This window comes from Crinia signifera, chromosome 3, assembly GCF_055691185.1.
Source record: "Crinia signifera chromosome 3, ASM5569118v1, whole genome shotgun sequence".
Taxonomy (NCBI): domain Eukaryota; kingdom Metazoa; phylum Chordata; class Amphibia; order Anura; family Myobatrachidae; genus Crinia; species Crinia signifera.
In genome coordinates this window covers 268,561,073-268,573,768 of record NC_139219.1, presented here as the reverse complement: position 1 = coordinate 268,573,768, position 12,696 = coordinate 268,561,073, and the positions used below count along the sequence as shown (strand labels likewise).

The 12,696-nt window shown below is 43.5% G+C and overlaps 1 protein-coding gene across 1 annotated transcript in view; it reads right to left on the bottom strand.

Moving 5' to 3' along the window:
* AGTR1 (angiotensin II receptor type 1) overlaps positions 1 to 7,190 on the bottom strand; it is a 64,708-nt gene extending 57,518 nt beyond the window's left edge. Inside the window, exon 1 of the mRNA XM_083178022.1 lies at positions 7,040 to 7,190. The gene's annotated coding sequence lies outside the window, so the exon portion shown is untranslated. The remainder of the gene's footprint in view (positions 1 to 7,039) is intronic.
* Between the last annotated feature and the right edge of the window lie 5,506 nt (positions 7,191 to 12,696).

Here is a 12,696-nt window from a genome sequence, read left to right as displayed (position 1 = left end):
TTCCACCAGCCCCACAATACACATCCCAACCCTTTGAAAGTGTACGGTGATTACCAGAATTACCCCTGTGTAAGAGCAAATACATTTTCTTATTGTAAATACAAATGTTCTGGAAAGCATTCGCAAGGTTCGGGTCTTCCCACTGGTCTAGTATGAAATCCTGATGGGACTTATGTTGTTTCATTACTCGCCTGCTCTGGGTCGGTCGGCTCTTTTGGTGTAGATGTACCGACTCCACACAGACTGTCGGCACCTGAATAATTACTCGACCTTCTAGCCACAGAGCTGGAAGAGGAAAATAGATCCTTCAGTTGAGCCGCCAACAGTTCCAAAAGGTCAGGAAAATCTCACCACAGGATCATAGGATAAGGCAAGCGTGAGGCGGCGGCTGCCACCGGCTGGATTCTCTGCCCCCAATGTTGCACTGGAAATCGCACTCTTGGGTACTTGCGGGTGGACCCATGGATAAAGAGCACCTCAAACGCAGGTAAGACCTGGTCAACGCCTTTAGGGATTGACTCTGCAGAGATTATTGACAAGTCACTCCCGGTATCAACCAGTGTCTGAATTGGCCATGTTGCGATCTGGAGGGTCACCTGGAATCAGTAGGGCACTGATACAGCTGTAAGCTGCTCACCCCGACTTTCCTGCTCTGCAATCCATAGACCCAGGCTGTTTCGTACAGTCCTTTCATATGTGGACCTGTTCCCCGCATTCATAGCAGATGACCGGATAAGAATGGGCCCCCATTTCTGGAGATAAATGGATCTGGGGTCTTGGAACTGGTCGAGTCTCTCGGTCTAAGGGCTTGGCCATTTTCCCCAGTGCAGCATAACTCTCCATTGCAGCAGCTAGATCCTCCATATTTTGGGGGTCAGCCTGGAGAACCTACTACTGCATACAGTGGTCTACGGCTACGGTTTCCACCACTTGGGTGGCCGTATTCTACTCTGGCTGAAGCCAAGACCTGAATTCGAGACTTCTCCATGAAACTCCAATGCCAGTCCTGGAACCTCTGGGCTTTGTAGGCCTTGGTTACACCAATGCGATCCAGTAAGGCAGTTTTAAGCTGTGAATAGGTAGCTGCCTGGTCCGCAGGGAGGTCATGGTATGTTTTCTGGGGATAACCTGTCAAATATTGGGCTAGCCACCCAGGTATCCGGGTGGCTGTGCACTCATGTAGGCTTCTACATCATCTAAGGCACACATCTTTTGCATCGGCCTAGGCTCCCAGTGTTGCTGTTGAAGGAGACCCACTTCATTATGAATCAGGTGCAGAGTTTCCTGCTGAGCCTGTACTTGTGTTTGAAAAAGCTGCATTTGGGATTGTTGCCCTGCAGCCACATTACAATACGATACACTTTATTGTTATTACCATGCATAACATAGTAACGAAATACAGTTTAGCATCAGTAAGATACAATATAGTATATAGCAATATATAAAACCTATCTCCCCCCACTATACATCAATAAAACCTGCTATATTAGATACAAGAATTCAATACCCAAACGGCTCTTGGAAAAAAAACTATTTTTTAATCTACCTGTTTTAGCCTTAAGGCATCTAAAATGCCTACCGGACGGCAAGAGTGTGAACATTCTCTGAGACGGGTGGGTCGGATACTTCAGAATACTCCGTACCCGTCGTAAGCAACATTTCTTCTCAATATCCGCCACCATTGGAAGAGAAGTCCCAACAATCCACTCAGCTGTCTTAACTACCCGCTGAACCATCCTGGTTTCTGCTACTGTATTAGTTAACAGCCCTTAACTAGTTATTAGTTAGTAATTAGTTAATTAGCCCTTAACAATTCCTCCCTGGTGGATGGAACGAATGCACAATATATGAATCTTGCGTTCCATTAACATACATTACCCACAGTTCAATAAACAACAAAAAAAAAACAATTTTTTTTTGCTGGTTACTAATCTGACCAAAGGAAGTTGGAGACTGTGGAGATTGTCACAGCTCCGGTGGTTCCTGCAGCTGCTAGATTCCTGCTGCTCTTGGTGCGTCCTGCAGAAGGCCTCACATTGGGCACCTCTTTGTAACAAACTACCTTCCACTAGACAAGACACTGACACAGTTGTAGGGAAAAGCATTCCATTTACTTCCACAGCTATTCAAACAGGTCTTTTCCACAGCAAGTTTACAAAAGTTTTCCGGGTACCTTAGCCAAGCACCTGTCCACAAACAGCATACATGATTGCAGTCACCCTGTCTCTAACCCACTGGCACACCGTCCTTGATCACCTGGCCACTTGCTAGCATCAGGAGTCCTGAGCCCTTGCCCTAACAAGCTTTAAGTAAATGTGACACGTGTGCCTGATTGCTCGAAGTGCTTGCTCCATCACCTGGACAGGACCTGCATGGATGGGATTCTTCAGTATCTCTCTTAGGGGGTTATTCTAGTCCATTCTTTCTGACAAAATCCTTCTTAGATGGACAAAACCATGTGCACTGCGGGTGGGGCAGATGTAACTTGTGCAGAGAGAATTAGATTTGGGTGGGGTTTTTCTTCAAAGTGAGATCTATATTGAAGTGTAAAATCATGCAGTCAGTATTTTCCCTGCACAGAAACAAAATAACTCACCCAAATCTAATTCTCTCTGCACATGTTACATCTGCCCCCCTGCAGTGCACATGGTTTTGTCCATCTAAGAAGGATTTTGTCAGAAAGAATGAACTAGAATAAACCCCTTAATCCTAAACCCAGGTAGTTTTGGCCTGGAGAAACTGAACAACTGTGCCCTGTTCTGCAAACACCCAGGGTGGCATCCGGACTGGACTGCCACAAATTATATACATATATATATATATTTTAGACCGTTACAGCGGTAATTTGTGTTTACTAAGAGGGGAGCACATTGGCAATGAATACTATAACACACTTACAGCATAAGTCAGTGCACTCATTTTTGGCACCCTGGGCAAATCTTCAGCCCCACCACCACTATCAACACCAACTTTGCAGCTCCTGAAGAAGGCAGAGTCTTAAAAATGTCCACAACCGCTGCCTGCATTAAGTATAACTATCACTTAGTAACACCCATAGAGCTCCCCTAACATTTGGTGTGCCCCATTAACAAAAATACACTCCTGATATTCATTGCAAGTCGCTGAGGGGGACCATAGAATCCAGTAGATGAGCCTACGTGATTGTAAAGGGATCCCTAAAAGACTGTGAGAACTCTTGCGGGGAATCCATGGTTGATGACCTGGAGAATGTCAACCCGTGTTGGCCCGTTCACACTAGAAAAGGACCCGTGTTGAAAATCTTGACCCGGTAATTTGTGATGCAGTGAGAGTGGGATTACACTGTTTTCATGGAGCAGCGCTTAAGGGAAGCAGGTTGTCACACAGCTCACCAGAGTGTATGAAGCCACTGGCTAAAAGTAGGAACATTGGATTCATTTTAGATTGCAGATAATCACACTATCTTAGGACTGTACTTTATGTTCTGACACATCGGACTATACTGTACTTCCAGATGTTGTATATTGAGAAAAAAATCCTCATAAAACCTATAATGCATCTCTTTCCTGTGACTTGCTTACAAAAGATTGTGGGATGTGATTTTGAACGCTACTTGTTTTATGTTGTTTATTATCAAGGGCGGAAATGTTAAATATGAAATAAACATGGTCTTTATCTCACTGTGATAAGTATTTCCAGTATCTCTTCAGTAAAGCTCTATGTAGTGTGCATACACAAAGGACCACATTACTAGCCATGTATTTTACTTTGGTACTATGTGGTCTATACAGTATGTGCTACATTTTCTATAGGTTGACAACAACCAAAATACATGTGTATGTAAATGAATACTCTACTGCATCATTTGTGACATACTGTATTTTCAGTTCAGTACAAGTATTTATTATAAAAAAGACATGTCACAGTCCACATCATTAATATAGAAACTAAGATGTACACTTATGTTATTGATTGCATTTATCATAGTCTAGTCTTATGCAATTCCCAACAGTTTTGTAAAGTGAAAATGTTTTTACTTTTATAGACCCTTATAGTCCTTTAACCCCTTCGGTGTTATGACTGGAAATTTCTTGGGCTGAGCTGCGCTGCAGGAGCAGACTCTGATGAGAAATTTCTGGGCATGCCACTGTAAAGAAAGGGTGCGCTGGTGATGTCACCAGCGGTGAACCACTTGCACACCGCCATCCTCTCGTCACCACTCAGAAAGTATCGGGGCCACTTGGGGGGGTTCAGCTGCGCTTGGCTGTTCGTGTGTTCGGGCGTCCAAACACAGGACTGGCCGAACAGACGAACTGCTGAGCGCCCGAGCACCTGAGTGCTCCCGAGCCCTCGAACTTCCCCAAGTGGCCGTAAACAGCCGAAGCCAGCAGCTCGGGGGACCAGGGGCTGCTGCAGAAGGACCCTTCTGTGGTGAGTATTTCTGAAGCAGGACATGCCTGCCCTGGTATGTTTGTCCTGCCCCAGAAAGAAAACACCACTCCAGGGGTTAAGGATCCACTTAAGGGAATATGTTTTTTGTGTTGTATTCAGTGCCGCTGCAGAGATAGGGCTGTGGGAGTAGAGAGCAGAGACTGCCACAGCAGCACCGCCTCTCTCCCCCGCTCAGCACACGCTGCTCAGTGCTGTTTATTGAGCAGGGGAAAGAAGCAGCTTCAGCAGCAGTCTCTACACCGGCACACAGCCTGCACCCCCTGTATTGTTTTTACAGGGGTGTGGCCACGGCCGATCAAACCCATCTTTGATTTTAGATTGTCCCTTAAGATGATAAGGTAGTGTCCAAAGTTTGAAGATGATTAGTTAAAGCGTTTGAAATGTATCATGGAACATACACACACACACACACACACACACACACACACACATAACATAGTTATGTAGATGTTACAAGCAAAGTAATAGCTACTGCTATCACTTTACTTCTGGGTATGGATTTAAATGCACATGCCCAGTCACTGGGCCATACATGTAGCTTTACATTCCAGAGTATGGTAAATATCACAAATTAAAAGCCCCATAGAAAATGTGGGTGTGCTACTGAGCATGCAATAACATCTGCCCATACATTACTGGATGCCGCTCTGGAAAAATTACCCATTCACAGCCCATGGGCTACAATAACTAAGACCATCTAAAGATGTAGTAACCCCCTTCATATATCCTGGGATGCTTTTTTCCCTTGTATTCCCCATAAACAGCAAAATTGCTTTGACAAATATGCCCCCAAATGCTATTTCATGCAAGTTATTCTTCATCTCATCTGTAAGTTCCTTCAGATTGTCGTGGGTAAAATTGCTATAACTTCTAAAAATGAAAAAATTAAATAAAATGATGTTGTCCATAGCAACCTATCATTTTCTAGGATGCAAAAGAGAAATTATAGAATCTGATTGGTTGTCATGGGCAACATCATCAGCTCTTAATAGTTTAATGAACACACACACATGCACACTGTATGTATATATATATATATATATATATATATATATATATATATACATATTCACAATCAAGAATGACACTCAGGAAACTTGAGATATGGTGCAACAAAAGGTGCTGTATTTACATGGCAGCAGTCGTCAACGTTTCGGGGAACCTATCCCCTTCCTCAGGACTCAAGAGTATGTTCCCCGAAATGTTGACGATTGCTGCCATGTACATACAGCATTTTATGTTGCACCCCCCGGGAGTCAGTGGATGAATATATATATATATATATATATATATATATATATATATATATATATATATATAAATAATATGTAACAATTGTATTTCTAAACACCACTTAGTCACTGTGCTTTTAACAGATGTTCTTAATTTCGCAATGTTAAATGATTTGTGGAGCATTATAAATAGATATGTTGCACATTTTTCTATTTCATTAGAGACAGATATGATTCCACTTTGCAGCCAGGCAATTATTTTTCTGAGTAATACTTAAAGTTCAAATTGAAGTCATTTTACATTTTATATAGATATAAGTGCCATAGTCATTCATTCATTCATTCATTCATTCATTCATTTAACAGGTCTCTCTTGTAAATCAGACAATATTTGGGCGAGACTTTACAAAACATTTCTTCAGTATGGCTACCGCATTCTGCAATTACTGTAGCACAATTAAACCTTTGCTCATATCCTACAACGTGTTAGGTAAATAAACAGCTCAATGGTTATATTATTGAACACGATTACACTACAGTATATCAATTGTAAATCAATATTTACTGGTGTCAACTCAATACCCACCTCCCCATCTGCAATATTATTGCTTCCTCCATGAATACTATGGCTTGCATTCTAATATTTGTGGTTTAAAGATGACAGATTAAAATGAATAGATCTGAACAGGAAACGGATCCAATTCTCTGTACACAGTAGTCTAAATAACATTGTTGTCCACAGCACAGGGAGCATCATTAACAGCTAATCTGAGCAGGGAACATGATCACCACGTTAACATGACGACAAAGCGAGTAAAAAATCATGGAGACTAGATTAAATAAGCAATGTATAATATCTATGAATAATTTATTTTAACCTGCAGAAGGCTAACCAACTACCAACAAGGGCTGTAAGTATGTACAAATTTACTACACATCATTTTAAGAACTTTCATTTAAAAAATACAGTAGGTACAAATGGATATATATTGTTTGCAGCCTTTGAAAATATATAAATATTGCTATCATTATGCAGTGCAACATATTCAGTGTACAGTATTGAACACAATGATTCTGGCAATACGCTTTACCTAATAATAACATAATTACAGACGTCATTTCTAATATCTGAGTCTCAAACAGCTCTAGAGAGAAGAAAAGAAAAACAGGAACACAGGCATGCAGAGAGACTTTACACACATATGATGTCTGAAGTTTTACAGTCAGTGAAGAAAAGTTTTAAAAAGTAGACTAGTTGTTTTAAAACGTGAAGCTATAAACAGATAACTTATAGGTCATTTCAGTTATTATCTGACATGCTCACTAATTGATTAAGTGATTTGCAAATATTGATGGAAGTCAGATGTGTTTCCTACCTCAATCAATAGAAACCAGCACTAAGATATCAGTTTCCAGCTGGAATTGACCTCAGGTGATGGAGTAGCGAGAGGAGCATCTGTGCTTTTCGAGGAAGCAGAGTAGTTTAAGATCATACACTCACAGCTGTCTGACAGTGTAGTTAAGCCCCGAGTCTTATCCGTCACATCAGATGCAAAACACGCCTCTGCTGATCTCATCTCAGTGTCTAGGAAAACATGGGATGGACATACATTTAAAGTAAGAGAAGCAAAAACATATGTATTTAAAGGATACTCACAAATGCTATGCACTCATACTTGGGCAATAATGTTATTGCACTTTCTGGTGCTGATGCTCATGTGAAAGTAAATGGTCTTTAACAGGGCACTCTCAAGTACATTTAAGTGAGGGTATGTCAAATATCTAAGCCATCGGTTCCAAACGCTGTCCGAAAGACACCTTTAAAGGTTCGATTACTAGTGATATTCATGCTTGAGCACAGGTGACTTATTGACTTATTTAGTACCTCAGTTACTCGTAAGTATAAATTTTGATCCCCCTGCAAAAAAGTCTCTGGCGCCCCAATTCCATTTACACATTACACCAAACACTGTAATGCCTCTTACACATTATGTCACACACCTTAATGCCACTTACACTATACATAGAAGCAAATGGGGTGCTTATCTCTCAGGACTGACTGCGTGCAGTGAGTGGACTGTGGGAGGGCTGGGGAGTAGGGGGAAATGATCTGCATGAAGGTTTCTGCATTCACCCAACAGACAGCCTCTCACCTCCTCACGCCTCGTTTGGGGTCACCTAGATATGGTGCCAGGAACCTCAGTAAATATTCTCAAACAGATGTTTAGCACTGTAACTAGGGCCAGAGGGCAATAATTTGAATACCTAGATGTGCCCCAATACTTCACACTGTCACCACCAATGGTAGCTACCTACTCAAAGTGGACACCTGTACCCTAACAGTATACTCTGTACAACTTGGGTTGATCGGAGAAGGTGTAGCAGAGAAGGAGGCTGGTTTGATATATTGCGTGTGCATATACCAATCAATGGGGGAGTTAGTTCAACTCCTTAACAGGGGCACGGTCTAACTGTTCTGTGGCATTCACACAGATGCACACTGACTAAGGGTATCTAGACCGCGGGTAGCAAACACAGGAGCTGGGTTCCCGGAGATGGATTTAGTCACAGCGGTAGTTGGAAACACGCTGGTGTTTAAACAGCATCTAAGCAGCTGCTAGCGAATAAATGGCAAGATCTGCTGTAGCAGAGAAGCGACTAAGTAGCTCTCAGTGACTCATGGTAAAGAAAGTGGGGTAGCGGTAGCTTCTTGTTAGCAGGGAGCAAGCAATAGTATTCCTTGTGATACTGGATACAAGAAGTTGTCCCAGCGAGGAGGAAATCTTAAGCAGGGAACTAAACCCCCTGGAGGGAATGTCACTGGACTAGGTGTGATTAGCGAATGTGATTATTGCCCCGGTCAAAATTTATCACATGGCCAACCAAGACCAACTTCACCAGCCTCATGCCAATCAGATGCAAGGACATGTGTGCCCAGACAGGTGACTAGCCGATTCCTGGGCAAAACCCAGGCTGCATCATGACAGACAGATTGCAACTGAAATGGGGCAAGATGTTCTAACATCCGCTGCCTTGTATCACCGGTCACAGCATTCTTAATAACAGCATATGCTCTAACATATGCGGTTATTAATGCAAGGGACAGCTCTTTCGATAAGAGCTGTCCTTTGCGATGCGGTCACGGGGCTGGACTTCCGGGTCTGAGACCCGGGAGTCCGTCTGCACATGCGCAGAGCACGGCGCTGGCTGTGGGGCATACTGGGAGGGATCTGTGATGGATCCCTCACACAGCATTGCGGTAAGAAGCCCATAGGCTTCTGCAGGGAATCATGCTGACACTGCGGAGGGGTTTAGAGAATACAGAAATGTGGTAAAAACCCCAATAATGGTTTTTTTACTGCATTTCTGGTTTAGAGCATCCCGCCCAAGGTCTGTTATCTACTATTCCCTATATATATATATATATATATATATATATATATATATATATATATATATCTCCTATATATTTGGCTACATCTGTCACTCAAAGTGGGTGTCTGTGTCTATAACGCTCTGTTCCTGGACTTTCCTCTTAATGTGTGATTGCCTTCATCTGTGCTGAACACCTTTCTGAGAAATTAACCTGTTTAAAACAGGTGATGGCAATCATACATTAAGGGGAAGTCTAGAAACAGAGCATTGTGTCCCTCCTGGAGAGGGTCATGTTGGGAGGTATGTGACAGAGAACCAGCCCAGTGAGCCCACAGACAGTGCCAGACACCCACTGCCTTCCCATGTTGCCCAGCACTGCTACTCCACAGCCACCAGGCAAAACCTCCCCCCCCGCGCCCCCCCCCCTCCCGCGATTCGCGGCAAAAACACCCGCTCCCCCGCGACCCCCCCTACCGCGATTCGCAGCAAAAACACCCCCGCGACCCCCCCTCCCGCGATTCGCTGCAAAAAGAACCCCCCACGACTCCTCCCGCAATTCGCGGCATAACCACCACCCCGCGACCCCCCCCTCCCGCGAATCGCGGCAAACCCTCCCCCGTGACACCCCCCCCTGATTCGCGGAAAAAACACCCCCACCGCGACCTCCCTCCCGCGATTCGCGGCAAAAAGAACCCCCCGCGTCCCCCCCCCTTGCACGATTGGCGGCACCCCCCCTGCGACCCCCCTCCCGCGATTCGCGGCACCCCCCCCCCCCTAAATTCGCAGCAGCCCCAGGATTAAATGGCACATGCAAAACACTGACATGGCTATGGTCGACAATGAAAAAGGTTGACATGAGTTTTTGAAGATTTATTTTTAATTTTTTTAATTTTTTCATATTCATTGTCATGTGTCGACATGGACACCAATGAAGTGGCACACTTATGTCAACATTTACATGTGTTGACCTTTCTGTGTTGATTTTTTCTTGTGGCGATTCGCGTCACACCCCCCACAACCCCCCCTCCCACGATTCGCGGCACCCCCCGTGACCCCCCACCCCCCGCAATTCGCGGCAACCCCCCACCGGAACCCCTGTGAACCCCGCCCTCCTGCGATTCGCGGCACCCACCCCCGCGACCCCCCCTCCCGCAATTCGCGGCACCCCCCCGTGATTCGCGGCAGCTCCAGAATTAAATTGCACATGGAAAACACTGACATGGCTATGGTCGACAATGAAAAAGGTTGACATGAGTTTTTGAAGTTTTTTTTTTCATTTTTTGAATATTTTCATATTCATTCTCATGTGTCGACATGGACACCAATGAAGTGCCACACTTATGTCAACATTTACATATGTTGACCTTTCTGTGTTGATTTTTTCTTGTGGCGATTTGCGTCACACCCCCCCCACCCCACCCCCACAACCCCCACTCCCGCGATTCACGGCACACACACACACACCTCCCCCGCGATTCTCGGCACCCCACCCCGTGACCCCCCCTCCCGTGATTCACGGCACACCCCCGCGACCCCCCCTCCCATGATTCGCCGCAACCCCCGCCCCGTAACCCCCCCTCCCGCGATTCGCGGCACCCACCCCCGCGACCCCCCTCCCGCGATTCTCTGCAATCCCTCCCCTCCCGCGATTCGCAGCATCCACCCCCCCCCACAACCCCCCCTCCTGCAATTCGCGGCACCCCCCGCGACCCCCCCTCCTGCAATTCGCGGCACCCTCTGCGACCCCCCCTCCCGCGATTCGCGGACACCTAAGTTGCAATACAGGGCATCTTTCATACAATTCTAACCATATTTCTCATATACAAACGTTCACAAATTAAGGGGGCGCAGCCCCTTACGACGGTGTGAAGAGCGCCCGTAGGGCGCGATGAATCACCTAGTATATATATATATATATATATAACATGCATTGATCAATTCATGAACTAAATCTCCACTATTTATTAATATCAGTTGATTTAGTGTGTGCAGAACCCCTACAATTTCTGTTTAACAATGTGGTCACAAGGCATGGGGCACCCCAAAACTAGGAAAGGTGAGTGCCGATATTTAGTGTATATTGTTTATTAGATTAATTTTTTAATTAGTCTTATTGCGGTCACATTCTCTCATGCACCCTGTTTTAACCTTTTAACCTATATTTCATAGCTTATGTTAACCATTTCCCTAGATCAGGCATTCCCAACCATGGTCCTCAAGGCACACCAACAGTGCAGGTTTTAGTGATATCCAGGCTTCAGCACAGATGGATTAATCAGAATCGCTCAGGTACTAATTAAGTCACCTGTGCTCAAGCCTGGATATCACTAAAACCTGTACTGTTGGTGTGCCTTGAGGACCGTGGTTGTGAAAGCCTGCCCTAGATGATTAGTGACAGGTGTGACATTGGTAACTGCTCACCTTTAAAAGCAAAACATTAATGTGATAGCTATGTGTATTGTAACCATTTTGAGCAATAGTGTTGGGACCTGCAGAAAAGTGGGGTCCCGTGAAGGGGGCTGCAGGCTTAAATGCATTGATCAATTCATGAACCAAATCTCCACTATTTATTAATATCAGTTAATTTTTTTTTTTCATCTTTTATTTATCAATTTTTTTTAAGAAGAATAAGACATACATACAAATAACATAAATTCAATAAAAAAAAAAAAATACATAAATAAATAAATATCATCAAGTAATAATTACATATTGAACATAAACATTCAGTCAAGTAGAATATTGAAGTTAAGCATTATTAGATTGGAGCATGGATAGAGTTAATTGTGGTTGCTCGCATCTGTCAAGGGTGGAAAAAATAACCATGCTATAGATGGCATATCCCTACACTATGTCCCCGATACAGGTTACATATCTGACACAAGGGCAGGCAAACTAAAAAAAAAAAAAAAAAAAAAAAAAAAAAGTGTATATAATATTTCACATAAATCACAATCACCATATTAAACTCTATTAAAATGATATGTGTTATTTTTTATGAGTGCATTACTTTGAGACTCTCCATTTAACCCATATTACATTGTGCCTACTAAGTGTACCTTAATTAACCGTCAATAATATTCCTGCTCAGTTGCATAATTTACTAGTACTAACCAAAAAGGAAGAGGGAATGCATAAGTGTTATATAAGGGAGAGAGCATATTACCAAAATTGCTCTTTCCTTCTAATTATCAATAGTGTATATTATATTTCACTTAAATCATAAACACCATATTTGACTCTATTAAAATAATGTATATTATTTTTTATAAGTGCAGTACTTTGAGGCTCTCCATTTAGCCCATATTGCATTATACCTACTAAGTGTATCTTGATTAACCGACAAGTGATATTCCTGCTCAATTGTGTAATTTACTAGTGCTAACCATTCATCTATCGGGGGGCCCGTGCTTGCCATCCAGTATCTAGAAACTAAGACCTTTGCCAGGGAACACAAGCTTCTAATATAAATTTTTAGCGTCGACTCAACTCCGTCACAGTGCAGGATATTCAAAATACAGCATTTACTAGTCAGGAGATCCCGTTCCACCCCGGTGTGGATAATAATATTCTTGACCCTCCCCCAAAATTCCAGCACGGGTTGACATTCCCATAGGAGATGGAAATAAGTACCAGGGGAGGTCTTGCATCTATTACA